The sequence below is a fragment of the Oryctolagus cuniculus genome, chromosome 7 (genome assembly GCF_051225735.1).
Source record: "Oryctolagus cuniculus isolate XC-2025 breed Fujian yellow rabbit chromosome 7, ASM5122573v1, whole genome shotgun sequence".
Classification (NCBI taxonomy): Eukaryota; Metazoa; Chordata; class Mammalia; order Lagomorpha; family Leporidae; genus Oryctolagus; species Oryctolagus cuniculus.
The window spans coordinates 128,417,068-128,433,080 of NC_142873.1; the positions used below are offsets into that span (position 1 = coordinate 128,417,068).

The 16,013-nt window shown below is 39.9% G+C and overlaps 1 protein-coding gene across 3 annotated transcripts in view; it reads left to right on the top strand.

Annotated features, from left to right (window-relative positions):
- Positions 1–16,013, top strand: part of ZSWIM5 (zinc finger SWIM-type containing 5) — a 188,757-nt gene that overhangs the window by 48,044 nt on the left and 124,700 nt on the right. The window contains exon 2 of one of the 3 annotated variants that reach the window (XM_051857851.3): positions 6,378–6,413. The exons of the other annotated variants lie outside the window; for them this stretch is intronic. The gene's annotated coding sequence lies outside the window, so the exon portion shown is untranslated. The remainder of the gene's footprint in view (positions 1–6,377; positions 6,414–16,013) is intronic. 3 annotated transcript variants of the gene reach the window in all.

Here is a 16,013-nt window from a genome sequence, read left to right on the forward strand (position 1 = left end):
GAAAGTAGATACTTCTGAGATTAAGGTTTTGCCAGCTGATTGTCAAATAAGGACATTTGAGGTTTTATGATATTGATGAGAGTAAATTAATATAATGGGATCTAAGCTGGATAATAATGATAATTTTATTATTATTTATTAAATGATAACTTGATGGTAGGCACCCAAGAGAGTGAATAGAGACCATTAATATGCTGGTTAGTATACTGAAGGTCCAAATGAGGTAGAAACATGGAATAACTAAGTAAGCACTTATGAAGGAGAGGAGTTAGGAGTGAGTGGGATATGAGTCTTAGTAGTTTCAAAAGTGGAACAGTTTGTGGTGGATACTAAGCTCTAGTAGGAATGGGAACTTTTTTTTTTTTTTTTTTTTGCTAACAGAGATTTGGATATTTATAATATCATTTGCAGGGCTTACAAAGTTACCAGCTTAAAAATTAGCCTGCTAGGGGTGGCCTTGTGGCGTAGAGGGTAAGGTCACCACCTGTAGTCCTAGCATGCTTCATGGGCACCAGTTTGTATCCTGGCTGTTCTGCTTCTGATCCAGCTTCCTGCTGATGACCTGGGAAAAGCAGCAGAAGATGGAAAGGTGTTTGGACTCTGGCCACCCACGTGGGAGATCTGATTGAAGTTCCTGGCTCTTGGCTTCGGCCTAGCCTAGCCCTGGCAGTTACGACCATCTGAGGAGTGAACCAGTGGATGGAAGGTCTCTCTCTCTCTCTGTAATGCTAACTTTCAAAATAAATAAATCTTTTTTTTTTTTTTTTTTTTTTTAAATATACTACTTGGGCCAGCGCCGCAGCTCACTAGGCTAATCCTCTGCCTGCAGCACCGGCACACCAGGTTCTAGTCCTGGTCGGGGCGCCGGATTCTGTCCCAGTTGCCCCTCTTCCAGGCCAGCTCTCTGCTGTGGCCCGGGAAGGCAGTGGAGGATGGCTCAAGTGCTTGGGCCCTGTACCCCATGGGAGACCAAGAGGAGGCACCTGACTCATAGCTTCGGATCAGCACGGTGCACCGGTCGCAGTACGCCGGCCACAGCGGCCATTGGAAGGTGAACCAACGGTAAAGGAAGACCTTTCTCTCTGTCTCTCTCTCTCTCTCTCTCTCTCTCACTGTCCACTCTGCCTGTCAAAAAAAAAAAAAAAAAAAAAAAACAAAACAAACAAACAAAAATACTACTTCAATTTTTTAAATTGAAATAGTAATTTTTAAAAAAATATAGCAGCTTTACCTTTGTTGGTTAATTTTTTTATTGAAATGAAATTCATAGAACATAATTCACTGTTTTAAAGTATACAATTTAGTGGCATTTGATTCATTCATAATATTATATACCATCACTTTCTAATTTTAAAATTTTTTTACCCCTAAGAATTCCCTATACCCATTAAATAATCATTCCCCATTTCTTTCTCCACCCATCCCTTGGCAACTTCTAATCTGCTTTTATTCTCTGGATTTGCTTATTCTGAATATTTCATATAAAAGAAATCATGTAATATGTGACCTTTCATGTATGGCATCTGTTTCTTAGTTTAATATTTTCTAGACTCATCTAAGTTATAAGGTGATCAGCACTTCCTTCCTATTTATGGCCAAATAATATTCTAATTGAATATACTACAATTTGTTCATCCATTCATCAGTTGATAGACATGTTGTTTCTACCTCTTGGCTATTAGGAATAATGCAACTATAAACATGTTTTTGTGTGGACATATGTTTTCATTTCTCTTGGGGATATACCTAGGGGTAGAATTGCTAGTTCCTATGGTAATCCTGTGATCAGTTTTTACATTACCAAAATGTTTTCCATAGTAGTGACATCATTTTGCATTCCTACAATTGATGTACAAGGGTTTCATTTTCTTCGTATCTTTGCCCAACGCTTGTTATTTGTGTTATTGTTAAGATAGCCATCCTTATGGGTGTGAAATATCTCATTGAGGTTTTGATTTGCATCTTCTTAATATATCTTTTCATGTGCTCATTGGCCATTTGTATATCTCTTTTACAGCTACTTTTCTATGGTAGTCTGAAAATTACTAGGTGGTTAATCTTTGTTTTAACACGGTCTATGGAGGAAAATGTACAAAGTACTGTTTTATGAAGAATATGACAAGTTTGAAATAGATTTATATAAAGATACCTGCTATTTTTCTGTAAAAACAGATGTTTAGTTCTATTTGTGTTCTGTACTCTTATGGATTCCATGGGTGATGAGCCTGTTATGAATAAATGAAGCAAAATTTAACTCACATAATACTCTTATGTAAGTCCTTTCATCCTCAGATCCTTGATTTTACTTGGTTCCCTAGTGCATTTTGTTGGGTAGTTTTTTAAAGACTATGTGTTCAGTCTCTATAAATATAGGTATTGTTATGTAACGTATGCACTAATGTGTAAAATTGCCTTCATCTACAAATTATAAATTTAACAGTGTATAGTATTTACGTATGCCTTATGTGAGCATAGTTAGCCCATAGAGATTTATGCTAAATTGTACACTCAGCTGATGACATTTATCTTTAAGTCTGAGAACGTAGTATTATTTTTCAGATTATTTTTAGATTATTTTACTGTTTTATAATAGTTATGTATTTTGAAGAGTTCTCTTTTGTCTCTCCCTTAAGTAGCTATGATCTTGTATGTTGATTCAAATTAAAAGGAGAAAAGTTTACTATAAATATTATAGGACAAGTACATAAGAAAAAGTATCTGTATTCATGGTATTATAGAACGATTCAATGTTTACCTTTGAGAAATGAGAGGCCACTAAATATTAGCTACCCGAGAGAGCCTATCACTATGTATAGCTTTGTCTGCTCCTTTTAGAGAAACTTCATGATGCTCTAGAATATGCAGTTACAAAGCTTTGGATCTCACAAAAGCCTGAATACATCTTTGATTGGTTATATATTAAGGGAAATAGCCCTCAGCGTGGTGCCAGACAAGTGTAGAGCCCAACCAGTTTGATGCTTAAGCAGGGAGAAGAATTCTATTCATCATTAAGAGGATAGATTGTAAAATGTTGTAATTATTTTGGCCTAAATTGGTTTCCAGCTATTTTTTTTTTTTCAATAAAACTTCTTTTCAAATTGTAAGGCAAGAAGACAGTTTTCATTTTGACGACCTTTCCTGCATTGTATTTTTCTTCAAGTCCTCCCGCCCTACCCTGTGGCCTACTCTGTTTACTGTTCCAATCTGAATCATAATGTGCATCTGGAGGGATCGTGGATCATGTGACTAACTGAAGTGTCTCTTGTCATTTATTAACACTCTTTCAATGTCTAATTTTGACATAGTATTTAGTTATATAATGAAGAAACTTGCTCCTGCTCTTGATGGCTGTAGGGGTTTGTGGGTATGTCGCATTATTTTTTTGCTTTTTTGTCTTTATACAATTTTTTTAAAAATTACAAAATGGAACAAAGAATGACAGCTATATTGGGCTTGACAGGGATCCTTTCACTTGAAGGACCACTCCTATAATGAATGATTTTTATTCAAGTGAATATTCATATATTTCTCTGATTCCAATTTGTATGAAATGACAGCCTGCAAACTGTGTTGTTGATTACAATCCCTTCACCTTCATTATCTTTTATGTCTATTTAAACTCTGGACTTGCCATTTCCATCTTGACCCTCCCCCACATCTCTCTGTGTTTTCTTTCATTGCAATTTTCTTCTTTTTCTTCTGTAGGCATTCACAGATTGTTTTTGGAGTTCATTAAAAGGGAGTGTGTTGTCTGGGCAGAAAATTACATTTGCATGCTTGAGAGGGACCTAAAGGTTTATGTGAGGTTTGGCAAGGATTTTCTTTTTCTTCTTCTTCATCTTCTTTTTTAATAGGTAGGAAGAAATGAGAAAAGGGAGGAATAACAAGGGATTTTTATAAAGGAGAAAAGTAAGAGATGTTGAGGTGATTTCTCCTCTTCTCACTTTTTTCATTCCATATTATATATGTCTGATTTTCTTTTTTTTTCCTGCATATATAAACCACTTGACTAACAATGGAACAGATTAGGAGCCTTTCTTAGAACTGTTTTTGAATGCGTAGTTGAATTCTACAAAGCAAAAACCTTTCCTATGATAGTAATTGTACATTTACAAGTGAAGCTGACAAGTTGTTATATTATATTATATTATATTATATTATATTATATTATATTATATTATATTATATATTCTTTTCCTTTGTGGTAATTGGAGTGGCTTTTTAGGAAAATAATTTCCTGAATTAATGAGACATTTCATCTAAACATATCTACATATAAGTTGAACCATGTTTTGAATTAGGATTTCCTACTTTGAAACTTTAGATTTTTAGATATAAATTTGAAGTTGGTGTTCATCTTTTCTTTTGTTAAAGGTGATATTATTTGTTATCCCGAGCATGTCATTTGTGCCCATTGGAACATCGGAAAACCTAGAACAGTTATAATAAAAAGGTTATATTTCACAGTAGTGAAAATGTAGGACTCAGTTAAGTTCTTAGTTCATACTGGAAATGTGGATAGTATAGGACTGAAGATGGTCATGTAAGGAGAGGGCAGGGAAGTCAGGGAGTAACTTTGTGCTTTAAAGAATATGCGTAGGAAACTAAGTTGATCTATCATAGAGCTTGTTAGTGGGATTAAGTGTTTTTTTTTTTTTTTAAAGCATGATTTATTAACTATTACTGCCATTCAGCAAATACTTTTTTTTTTTTTTTTTTTTTTTTTTGGACAGGTAGAGTTAGACAGTGAGAGAGAGAGAGACGTTGGTTCACCCCTCAAATGGCCGCCATGGCCAGCGCTGTGCTGATCCAAAGCCAGGAGCCAGGTGTTTCCTCCTGGTCTCCAATGTGGGTGCAGGAGCTCAAGCACTTGGGCCATCCTCCAATGAACTCCCAGGCCACAGCAGAGAGCTGGACTGGAAGAGGAGCAACCGGGACAGAATCTGGCGCCCCGACCGGGACTAGAACCCGGTGTGCTGGCCCCGCAGGTGGAGGATTAGCCTATTGAGCTGTGGCGCCAGCCATATTTCTAGAATTAATAGTTACCCAATAGTAGATGTATGTGAAAGCAAATAGTTTCAAGTGCTGAAAAAAAAAGTATGAAAAATACATTTGGGCTATATCATCAATATTTCATTCTCTTCATACTTTTATTTCTTCTTAAAAAATCTTCTCAACTCTGTTTCTGTCAACTATTGTATTTCTTTACTCTCCTTTGTAACAAAACTTCATTGTCTATACTTGTTAACTCGAATTTCTCTCCTTTTATTTTGTCTTAAACCTGATTCAACCAGTTATTTACCATACTATTCCAAATCAGTTCTCATGAGAGTCACCAGTGACCATTGGTAATTGTCATTTCTCAGTCCTTGTCTTATTGGCTATCAGCAGTTTTTTTTTTCTTAATATTTATTTATTTATTTATTTTTTGAAAGAGGTAGAGACAAAAAGAGAGGTGTTCCATCTGCTGGTTCATTCCCTTGATGGCCATGATGGTTGGATCTGCGCCGATCTGAAGCCAGGAGCTAGGAGCTTCTTCTGGGTCTCTGACGTGGGTGCAGGGGCCCAAGGACTTGGGCCATCTTCTACTGCTCTCCCAGGCCATAGCAGAAAGCTGGATTGGAAGAGGAGCAGCCAGGACTAGAACCGGTGCCCATATGGGGTGTTGCACTCAGGCCAGGGCTTCAACCTGCTGCGCCACAGCACTGGCACCTATCAGCAGTGTTTGGTACAGTTGATCACTCTTATCTTGATTCATTCCTTTTTTCACAGGGCTCCTAGATCAACACATTGTGTTTCTTTGCTACTTGCATCTTAGTCTCCTTTGTTCATTCTTCCTATTCTCTGACTGCCCCCCTCCCCACCAGCTGTAAAAGAAATAATATTTTTTAAATGTCACACAGTAAAACTGACTTTTAAAAATATATAGTTCTATAAATTTTAACACAAGTATAGTTTCATATAATTAATACCATAATCAGGATGCAGAATAGTTCTACCACTCCAAAAAACTGTTTTCTGCTCTCCCTTTGTAGTAACACCTGAAATGCCTGGCAGCCAACTGATCTATTTCTCCATCACTGTGGTTTTGTCTTTTTGAGAATGATATATAAATAGAATTTAAATATCAATAATAAGCCTTCCAAATGTTCTTTTACGTAGCATAATGTCTTTGATATTTCTCTTAAGCTGTTGTGTTTATCTATGGTTTGGTGCTTCTTCTTGCCAAGTAGTATTGCATTCTGTAGATGTAACACAAATTGTTTATCTTGTTAAAGGATGTTTGGGCTGTCTCCAGTTTTTGGCAACTGTGATTAGAGCTGCTGTAAACATTGACAACCAGGTTTTTGTGTTAACATTAGTTTTCATTTCTCTAGGGAGAAATCCCAGGAGTGGGATTGCTGGGTAATATGGTAAGTGTATGTTTAACTTTTTAAGAAATTGCTAAATGCTTTTCCAGAGTGCCTGTATCATTTTGTATTTCCACCAGCAATGCATGAGAATCCCAGTTGTTCTGCATCCTCACTAGCACTTGGAATTGTCAGTGTTTTTATTTTACCCATTCTCATAGGTATGTAGTGATATCTAATCATGATTTTAAGTTGCATTTTCCTAATAGCTAGTGATATTGAACATCTTTTTATGTTTTACTTGCCATTTCTATATTCTCTTTGAAGAAATATCCAACTCTTTTGCCTATTTTTAAATTGAGTTGTTTGTTTTCTTTTTGATTTTTAGAGTTCATTATATATTCTGGACACAAGTCCTTGGTTGGATATGTGTTTTGCAAGTATTTTCTCCCAGTCTGTGGTTTATTCTTTTCAATCTGCCTAGTCCTGGGTCAAAAGATTTGCTGTTGCATTTTATTCAAAAACATTTTATTCTTTAAAATTTTACATTTAGACTGTGATTCATTTTGAGTTAATTTTTGTACAAAATGTGAAGTTTAGGTTAGGACTTATTTTTTTGTTTTAACATATGGATATTCAATGTTTAGTATTGAATGTCCAATCTTGTATGTTAAAAAGACTTTGAATTATTCTATTAAATTGCTTTTGTATCTGTAAAAAATCAGTTGGCCATATTTGTGTGGATATATTTCTAGACTTGTCTGTTTATTTATTTATTTGTTTATTTTTATTTTTGACAGGCAGAGTTAGTGAGAGAGTGAGACAGAGAGAAAGGTCTTCCTTCCATTGTTTCATCCCCCAAATGGCCACTACGGCCGGCGCAAACTGCGCCAATCCAAAGCCAGGAGCCGGGTGCTTCCTCCTGGTTTCTCATGCAGGTGCAGGGCCCAAGCACTTGGGCCATCCTCCACTGCACTCCCGAGCCACAGCAGAGAGCTGGACTGGAGGAGGAGCAACCCGGACAGAACCGGTGCCCCAACTGGGACCAGAACCCAGTGTGCCGGCACCGCAGGCGGAGCATTAGCCTAGTGAGCCATGGCGTCGACCTTGTCTGTTTTATTGATTTATACATTTATCCCTTTCTATTGCCACTCTATCTTGATTACTTTATTAATCTTTTGTTTAATTTTTATTGATATAGAGAACAGACTTCTTGTATTTCATAGGTACAATTTTAAGACGATAACCATAGTTCCCTTCCTTTTTCCCTTCCTCAATCTCACTTTATTAATCTTTTAAGTTTTTTTTTCTTTAAATTTTTATTTATTTGTGTGAGAGAGATAGTCACACAGAGAGAGCACCCATCCACTAGTTTATTCCCCAAATGCCTGCCCTTGCCAGGGGCTTGAAGCAAGGAGCTTGGTACTCAGTCCAGGCCTCCCACATGGGCAGCAGGAACCCAACCACTTGGGTCCTCACTGTTTCTTTCTGTTGTCTGTGCTAGCCGGAAACTGGAATCAGGAGCTAGAGCCGAGGATAGCATCCAGCCAATCTGATCATGGGATTTAGGTGTCTCCAACTGCTAGGCTAAACACCCAACCCTATAGAAGTCTTCAAATTAGTATGATTCCTCTAACTTTAGTCTTCTATTTCAGAATTGTTTTTATTTGTAATTTTTTAAAATATTTTTATTTATTTGAGAGGTAGAGCCACAGACAGTGAGAGGGAGAGACAGAGAGAAAGGCCCTCCATCTGCTGGTTCACTCCCTAAACGGCTGCAACGGCTGAAGCCGTGCCAATCCAAAGCCAGGAGCCAGGAGCCTTCTCCCAGTTTCCCATGTGGGTGCAGGAGCCCGAGGACTTGGGCCATCTTCTACTGCTTTCCTAGGCCATAGCAGAGAGCTGGATCAGAAGTGGGGCAGCCGGGACTAGAACCAGCACCCATATGGGATTCCAGCGCCGGCCTCTCAGAATTGTTTTAATTGTTCCAGTTCCTTTGCCTTTCTATATAAGTTTTAAAATATACGTGTCGGTATTAAAATAAAAACTGCTTAGAATTTGATTGATATTGTATTAAACTTGCATATAAATTTTAGGAAAATTGAAAGCTTTACTATATGAGACTTCAATTCATGACACGATAGGTTTTGATCTTCCTGGATTTATTTCATCAGTTTTTTAGCTTTTAGCATATAGCTTCTGTACATACTTTGTTAGATTTATACTTAAATATTTTAATTTTTGAAAATAAATATTCTATAACTTGTTATTTAAAAAATTGTTTTCATTTGGATATTAGTAGAATTGGTTGATTTTGATATGATAATCCTTGTATTCCAGTCCCTGCTAAATACATTCTTAGTTTTAGAATTTTTTTGGTAAATTTGTTGGGAGTATCTGTGTAGACAAGTATGACCTATCTGAGTAAGTTATGCTTTATATCTGCCTTTGCAATCTCTTTGCTTTTTGTTACTGCTTCTTCCCGTGTTGTACCATCTAAGGCTTCTAGTATGATATTGAGTATCTTTTTTTAAAAAATATTTTTTATTTATTTGAAATGCGGAGCTACAGAGAGGCAGAGGCAGAGAAACTGAGAGAGAGAGACAGAGAGAGAGAGAGAGAGAGAGAGAGGTCTTCCATCTGCTGGTTCACTCTCCAGATGGCTGCAGTGGCTGGAGCTGAACTCATATGAAGCCGGCAGCCAGGAGTTTCTTCCAGGTCTCCCACATGGGTGCCGGGGCCCAAGGGCTTGGGCCATCTTATATAGCTTTCTCAGGCCATAGCAGAGAGCTGGATTGGAAGTGGAGCAGTTGGGATTAGAACCGGTGCCCATATGGCATGCCGACGCTGCAGGTGGTGGCTTTACCTGCTGTGCCACAGCACCAGCCCCAATAAATAAATATTTTTTTAAAAATGTGTTATGTTTCACTTTTATATTTGTATTGTGGTCATAATTTTACCTGCAGCTTTACCTGCTATGCCACAGTGCCAGGCCAGATATTGAATATCTTAACCTTGTTCCAGATCTGGGGAAGGAGGCATTGAGTCTTTAACCATTTTATCATTTTATATGATAATAGATGAATAGATAATAGATGAATGATTTCTTACTCTTTATCAGACTTATAAATTTTTTTCTTTTTTCTTTTTTATTTCTTGACAGACAGAGTGGACAGTGAGAGAGAGAGACAGAGAGAAAGGTCTTCCTTTTGCCATTGGTTCACCCTCCAATGGCTGCCACGGCCGGTGCGCTGCTGCCGGTGCACCGTGCTGATCCTATGGCAGGAGCCAGGTGCTTCTCCTGGTCTCCCCTGAGGGTGCAGGGCCCAAGCACTTGGGCCATCCTCCACTGCACTCCCGGGCCACAGCAGAGAGCTGGCCTGGAAGAGGGGCAACCAGGACAGAATCCGGCACCCCGACTGGGACTAGAACCCGGTGTGCTGGCGCCGCAAGGCGGAGGATTAGCCTAGTGAGCCGCAGCGCCGGCCATAAAATTTTTTCTGTTACTTGTTTACTAAGTATTCTTTTTAATTATGAATGGATGTTGTATTTATTTTATTTTAAAATTTTTAAAAATTTATTTGACAGATAGAATTAGACAGTGAGAGAGAGAGACAGAAAGGTCTTCCTTCCATTGGTTCACTCCCCAAATGGCTGCTACATCCGGAGCTACGCCAATCTGAAGCCAGGAGTCAGGAGCCAAGCGCTTCCTCCTGGTCTCCCATGCAGGTGCAGGGACCCAAGCACTTGGGCCATCCTCCACTGCCTTCCTGGGCCACAGCAGAGAGCTGGACTGGAAGAGGAGCAACAGGGACTAGAATCTGGCGCCCATATGGGATGCGGGCACTGCAGGTGGAGGATTAACCAAGTCAGCCACGGTGCCGGCCCCTGGACGTTGTATTTTATTAAGTGTTTTTTTTCTGTCAATTGGTATGGTCATTTGGTTGTTTTTCTTCTCCAGACTGTTTTTATATTAGATTACATGAATTGATTTTCAAATATTGAAGCAGCCTTGCATTCACAGGATAAAACTCACTTTGTTGTGGTGTAGTATTCTTTGTATATTTGTATTTTTTTAAGATTTATTTATTTATTTGAAATTACACATACAGAGAGAGAAAGAGAGTTTGTGTTCTTCCATCCAGTGGTTCACACCCCAGATGGCTGCAACCACTTGAATTGGACCATTCCGAAGCTAGGAGGTCTCACCTGGGTAGCAGGGGCCCAAGCTCTTGGGCTATCTTCTGTTGCTTTCTCAGGCACGTTAGCAGGGAAGTAGAGCAGCTGTGACTTGAACTGGCACCCACATGGGATGCTGGCAAGCATATTGGGGCTTTAACCTACTCCACCATAGCATCGGTCCCCTAATATTCTTATTTATTTATTTATGTATCTATTTAGGTCCAAAGTATGTTTGTGTGTCATAATATTATAGCCATTACAGCTTTATTTTGATTAGTGTTTGCATAGTATAACTCATATCTGTTTTTCATTCTCTTACTTTTTTTTAAGAGGTGGTGGCAGTCTGGGCCTGGCACTGTGGCACAATGGGCCAAGCCTTCGCCTGCAGTGTCAGGATCCCATATGGGCGCTGGTTTGTGTTCTGGCTGCTCCACTTCTGATCCAACTCTCTACTATGGGCTGGGAAAGCAGTAGAAGATGGCCCAAATGCTTGGGCCCCTGCACGTGTTTGGGAGACCCAGATGAAGCTCCTGGCTTCCAATCAGGCCCTCTCCAGCCATTGCAGCCAATTAGGGAGTGAACCAGCAGATGGGAAACCTTTCTCTCTGTCTCTCCCTCTCTTTGTTCGTAACTCTACTTCTCAAATAAATAAATAAAAATATTAAAAAAAAAAAAAGAGGTGGTGACAGTCTGCAAAGAGACTGCACTGCATACAGGGCATGTGTAAGGCTGGGCTTTTTTTTTTTTTTTTTTTTTTTTTTTTTTGAAAGAGTTACAGAGAGAGGTAGAGATAGAGAGAGAAACATCTTTCATCTGCTGGTTCACTCCCCAATGGCCACAACAACTGGAGCTGAACCAATCTGAAGCCATGAGCCAGGAGCTTCTTCTGGGTCTCCTATGTGGGTGCAGGGGCCCATAGACTTGGGCCATCATCCACTGCTTTCCCAGGCACATTAGCACGGAGCTGGATGGGAAGTGGAGCAGTCAGGACTTAAACTGGTTCCCATATGGGATGCTGATGCTGCAGGCTGGGGCTTTAACCTGCTGTGCCACAACATTGGCCTCATTCTCTTACTTTTATTTTTTTAATTAATCTATTTGTTTAAAGATTTATTTATTTATTTGAAAGAGTTACACAGAGAGAAGGAGAGGCACAGAGAGAGAGTTCTTCCATCCACTAGTTTACTCCCCAGTTGGCCGCAATGGCTAGAGCTGCGCTGATCCGAAGCCAGGAGCTTCTTCCAGGTCTCCCACATGGGTGCAGGGGCCCAAGACCTTGGACCATCTTGTACTGCTTTCCCAGGCCATAGCAGAGAGCTGGATAGGAAGTGGAGCAGCAGGAACTTGAACTGGCACCCATATGGGATGCCAGCACTTCTGGTGGTGGCTTTTACCCACTTGGCCACAGCGCCAGCCCTTCTCTTACTTTTTATTTTTATTTTTATTTTTATTTTTATTAGACAATTAGAGTTATAGACAGTGAGAGAGAGACAGAGAGAAAGGTCTTCCTTCCATTGGTTCACTCCTCTAATGGCTGCTACGGCCAGCGCTGCACCAATCCAAAGCCAGGAGCCAGGTGCTTCCTCCCAGTCTCCCATGCAGGTACAGGGACTCAAGCACTTGGGCCATCCTCCACTGCTTTCCCGGTGGCTCACTTGGTTAATTCTCTTCCTGCCGCGCCGGCATCCCATATGGGTGCCGGGTTCTAGTCCAGGCTGCTCCTCTTCCAGTCCAGTTCTCTGCTGTGGCCCAGAAGGGCAGTGGAGGATGGCCCAAGTGCGTGGGCCCCTGCACCCACATGGGAGACCAGGAAGAAGCACCTGGCTCCTGGCTTCGGATCGGTATAGCTCTGGCTTAGCAGCCATTTGGGGAGTGAACCAACGGAAGGAAGACCTTTCTCTCTGTCTCTCTCACTGTCTATAACTCCACCTGTCTAATAATAATTAAAAAATTAAAAAAAAAGAAATTTAGAAATGATGTACTTTAGTGTAGTTTTTTTCATATTTTATTTTTAAAATTCATTTAGCTTCTTGGATATATCATTTTAAGTAAATGTAGTAAGATTTTAGCCATCATTTCTTCAAATATTTTTTCTGTATCCTGCTGCTCAGTCATTCCACAGCTCACTGAGGCTCTATTCATTTTTTTCGCCTCATGTTCTGTGTTTTCAGAATGTCCTTAAGCAATTATTTTAGAGCTGTTCTAAATCCCCTTAATTTGTCCTTTTCTTTCCATAATTACTGAAAGATATATGTAATGGATGTACAATTCTAGATTGACAATTCTTTTGTGTCTAAAGACTTCGTTACATACTGATTAAATATTTTTGGCGGGGTCCTGAGTTGCAGTGCAGCAGGTTAAACTGCTGTCTGTAGTGCCAACATCCCATATGGGCACTGGATCGAGTCCTGGGTCCTCTGCTTCCCATCCAGCTCCCTGCTAATGGGCCTGAGAAAGCAGCAGAAGATGGCTCAAGTGCTAGGCCCCTGTACCCAATGGGAAGCCCAAAAGAAGCTGGCTCAGCCCTGGCCATTACAGCCATTTGGGGAGGGAACTAATGGATGGAAGATTGCTCTCTTTCTCTCCTTCTCCCTTTCTCTCTGTAACTCTGGCTTTCAAATGAATAAACAGATATTTAAAAAAATTTTTGGCAGGCTGGCAATGTGGCATAGTAGGCTAAACCTCTGTCTGTGGTGCTGGCATCCCATAACGGCGCCAGTTTGCATCCCGACTGCTCCTCTTCCCATCCAGTTCTCTGCTTGTGACCTGGGAATGCAGTAGAAGGTGGCCCAAGTTCCTGCACCCCTGTAGGAGACCTGGAAAAAGCTTCTGGCTCCTGGCTTTGGATAGGCACAACTTCAGCCATTGTGGTCATTTGGGGATTAAACCAGCCGATGGAAGACCTTTCTATCTCTCCCCCTCTGCCTGTAATTCTACCTCTCAAATAAATAAAAAATAAAAATAAAATATATTTTTGGCAAGGATAATTGGTAATAATAAATGATGTTGTATGTGATATCATGATACATAGTAAGAACTATGTATTTGGCTTTCATCATTGGTTTCTGACCAGAACTCCCACACAGGTGCAGGGGCCCAAGGACTTTGGCCATCTTCCACTGCTTTCCCACGCCATAACAGAGAGCTGGATTAGAAGTGGAGCAGCCAGGTCTCGAATTAGTGCCCATATGGGATGCCTGAGCTGCAGGCCAGGGGCTGTACATTTCTATGAAGATACAGTTCCATATTTCAGCACATAATCAGAATGTAAGCCAATCAAATCGGCATCTAGCCTTTCAATTTCCTTGTTTTCTTTGTGTTTGGAGCCTACCAGCTCTTCTTTTCCAGTTCTTTATAGAGTACATAGTACATTATTATGAGCCATAGTTGCCCACTGTACTATGGAATACTAGGATTTGTTACCTCAATCTGACTGTGTTTTGTTTTCCCAACCTCCTTCTTAACCCACTCTCCCCACCCTTCCCATCCTCCAGTAGTCACTGTTTTAAGTTTAGATTGACTTATTTTTTTTTAACTTCCACATAAGAAAGAGAATATAAAGTATTTGAATTTCTGTGCCTGGCTTATTTTACTTAAAATAATTATCTCCAGTATCCTTTGTAGTGTAAACAAGATTTAATTTTTAATGGCTGAATAATATTCTATTTTTATATGTGCTACATTTTTATCCATTTATCTATGAATGGACATTAATCTATTGTGAGTAGTGCTACAGTGAACATGGGAGTGCAGGTTTCTCTTTCAGATGCTTGTTTAATTTCCTTTGGCTATATACCCAGAGGTGTGATATTTGGTTTGTATGGTAGATCTATTTCTAGTTTTTGAGCACCCTCCATACTATTCTCCATAATGACTATATTAGTTTACATTCCTACAGGCAGTTGTGTATAGGTTCAGTTTTCCCCACATTCTTGTCAATATTTGTTACTTTTTTTTTTTTTTTTTTTTTGGACAGGCAGAGTTAGACAGTGAGAGAGAGAGAGAGAGAGAGAGAGAAAGGTCTTCCTTCCGTTGGTTCACCCCCCAAATGGCTGCTACAGCCGGCACACTGCGCAGATCAGAAGCCAGGAGCCAGGTGCTTCTCCTGGACTCCCATGCGGGTGCAGGGCCCAAGGATTTGGGCCATCCTCTACTGCCTTCCCCAGCCACAGCAGAGAGCTGGACTGGAAGAGGAGCAACCGGGACAGAATCCGGCGCCCCAACCAGGACTAGAACCTGGGGTGCCGGTGCTGCAGGCGGAGGATTAGCCTAGTGAGCCGCGGCGCCGGCCACGTTTTTTTCTTTTTGAGAATAGCTATTCTACTAGAGTAAAATGATACCTTATCGTGCTTTTGATTTGTGTTTCTCCAGGCTAGTAATATTGAAACTTTTTCATGTATTTGTTGCCTATTTGTATTTGCTCTAAGAACTATCTATTCAGATCCTTTGCCCATTTCTTAACTACATTGTTATTTTGTTGAGTTTTTCAAGTTCATTACATATTCTTCATATTAATCTTTTTTATTAAATTTTATTTATTTGAAAATCAGAGTGACAGGAGAGACAGAGAGAGAAAGAGATCTTCCATCTGCTGCTCCAGTCCCCAGATGGCTGCAACAGCCACTGGGCGAGACTGAAGCCAGGAGCCTGGAATTCCACTGAGTCTCCCATGTCAGTGGCAGGGACCTAGGTAGTTGGGCCATCTTTTGCTGCTTTCCCAGGCATGTTAGTGGGACCTGGATTGGAAGCATAGCAGCTGGGACTCAAACCAGCTGGCAACATAGGTGGTGGCTTAACTTGCTTTGCCACAGTACCATCCCCTCTGTGTATTAATTTTATGTCAGATGCTATAGTTTGCAAATGTCTTCTCCCATTCTATGTTTTCTGTTTACTCTGTTGATTGTTTCTCTTACTGTGCAGGTTGCTTAGTTTGATACAATCTCTTTTATCTATTTTTGCTTTTGGGGTCTTATCCCAAAAATCATTGTTTATGCCAATGTCTTGAGGTGTTTTACTTCTAGTAGTTTCATGATATGAGGTCTGACATTTAGGCTTTATTTTGAGTTGATTTTTGTATAGGATGAGAGGTTGGGGTGTATTAAGTTTTAAGTTATATATTGATACCCAGTTTTCCTAATGCCATTTAGTGAAAAGATTATCTTTTCTCCAGTTTTTTATTTCAAATACAGATGTGTGAATTAATTTCTGGAATCTTTGTTCTGTGTGTCTGTTTTTATGCCAACACCTTGATGTTTTGGTTACAATAGCTCTATAGTGTATATATATATATATATTTTTTTTTTTTTAAGATTTTATTGATTTGAAAGGCAGAGTTATGGAGAGAGAGGGAGAGACAGTGAGAGAAAGTTCTTCTATCCACTAGTTCACTCCCCAAATGGCCACAACAGCCAGGACTGGGCCAGGCTGAAGCCAGAAACCAGGAGCTTCTCCTAGGTCTCCCATGTATATGCAGTAGCCCCA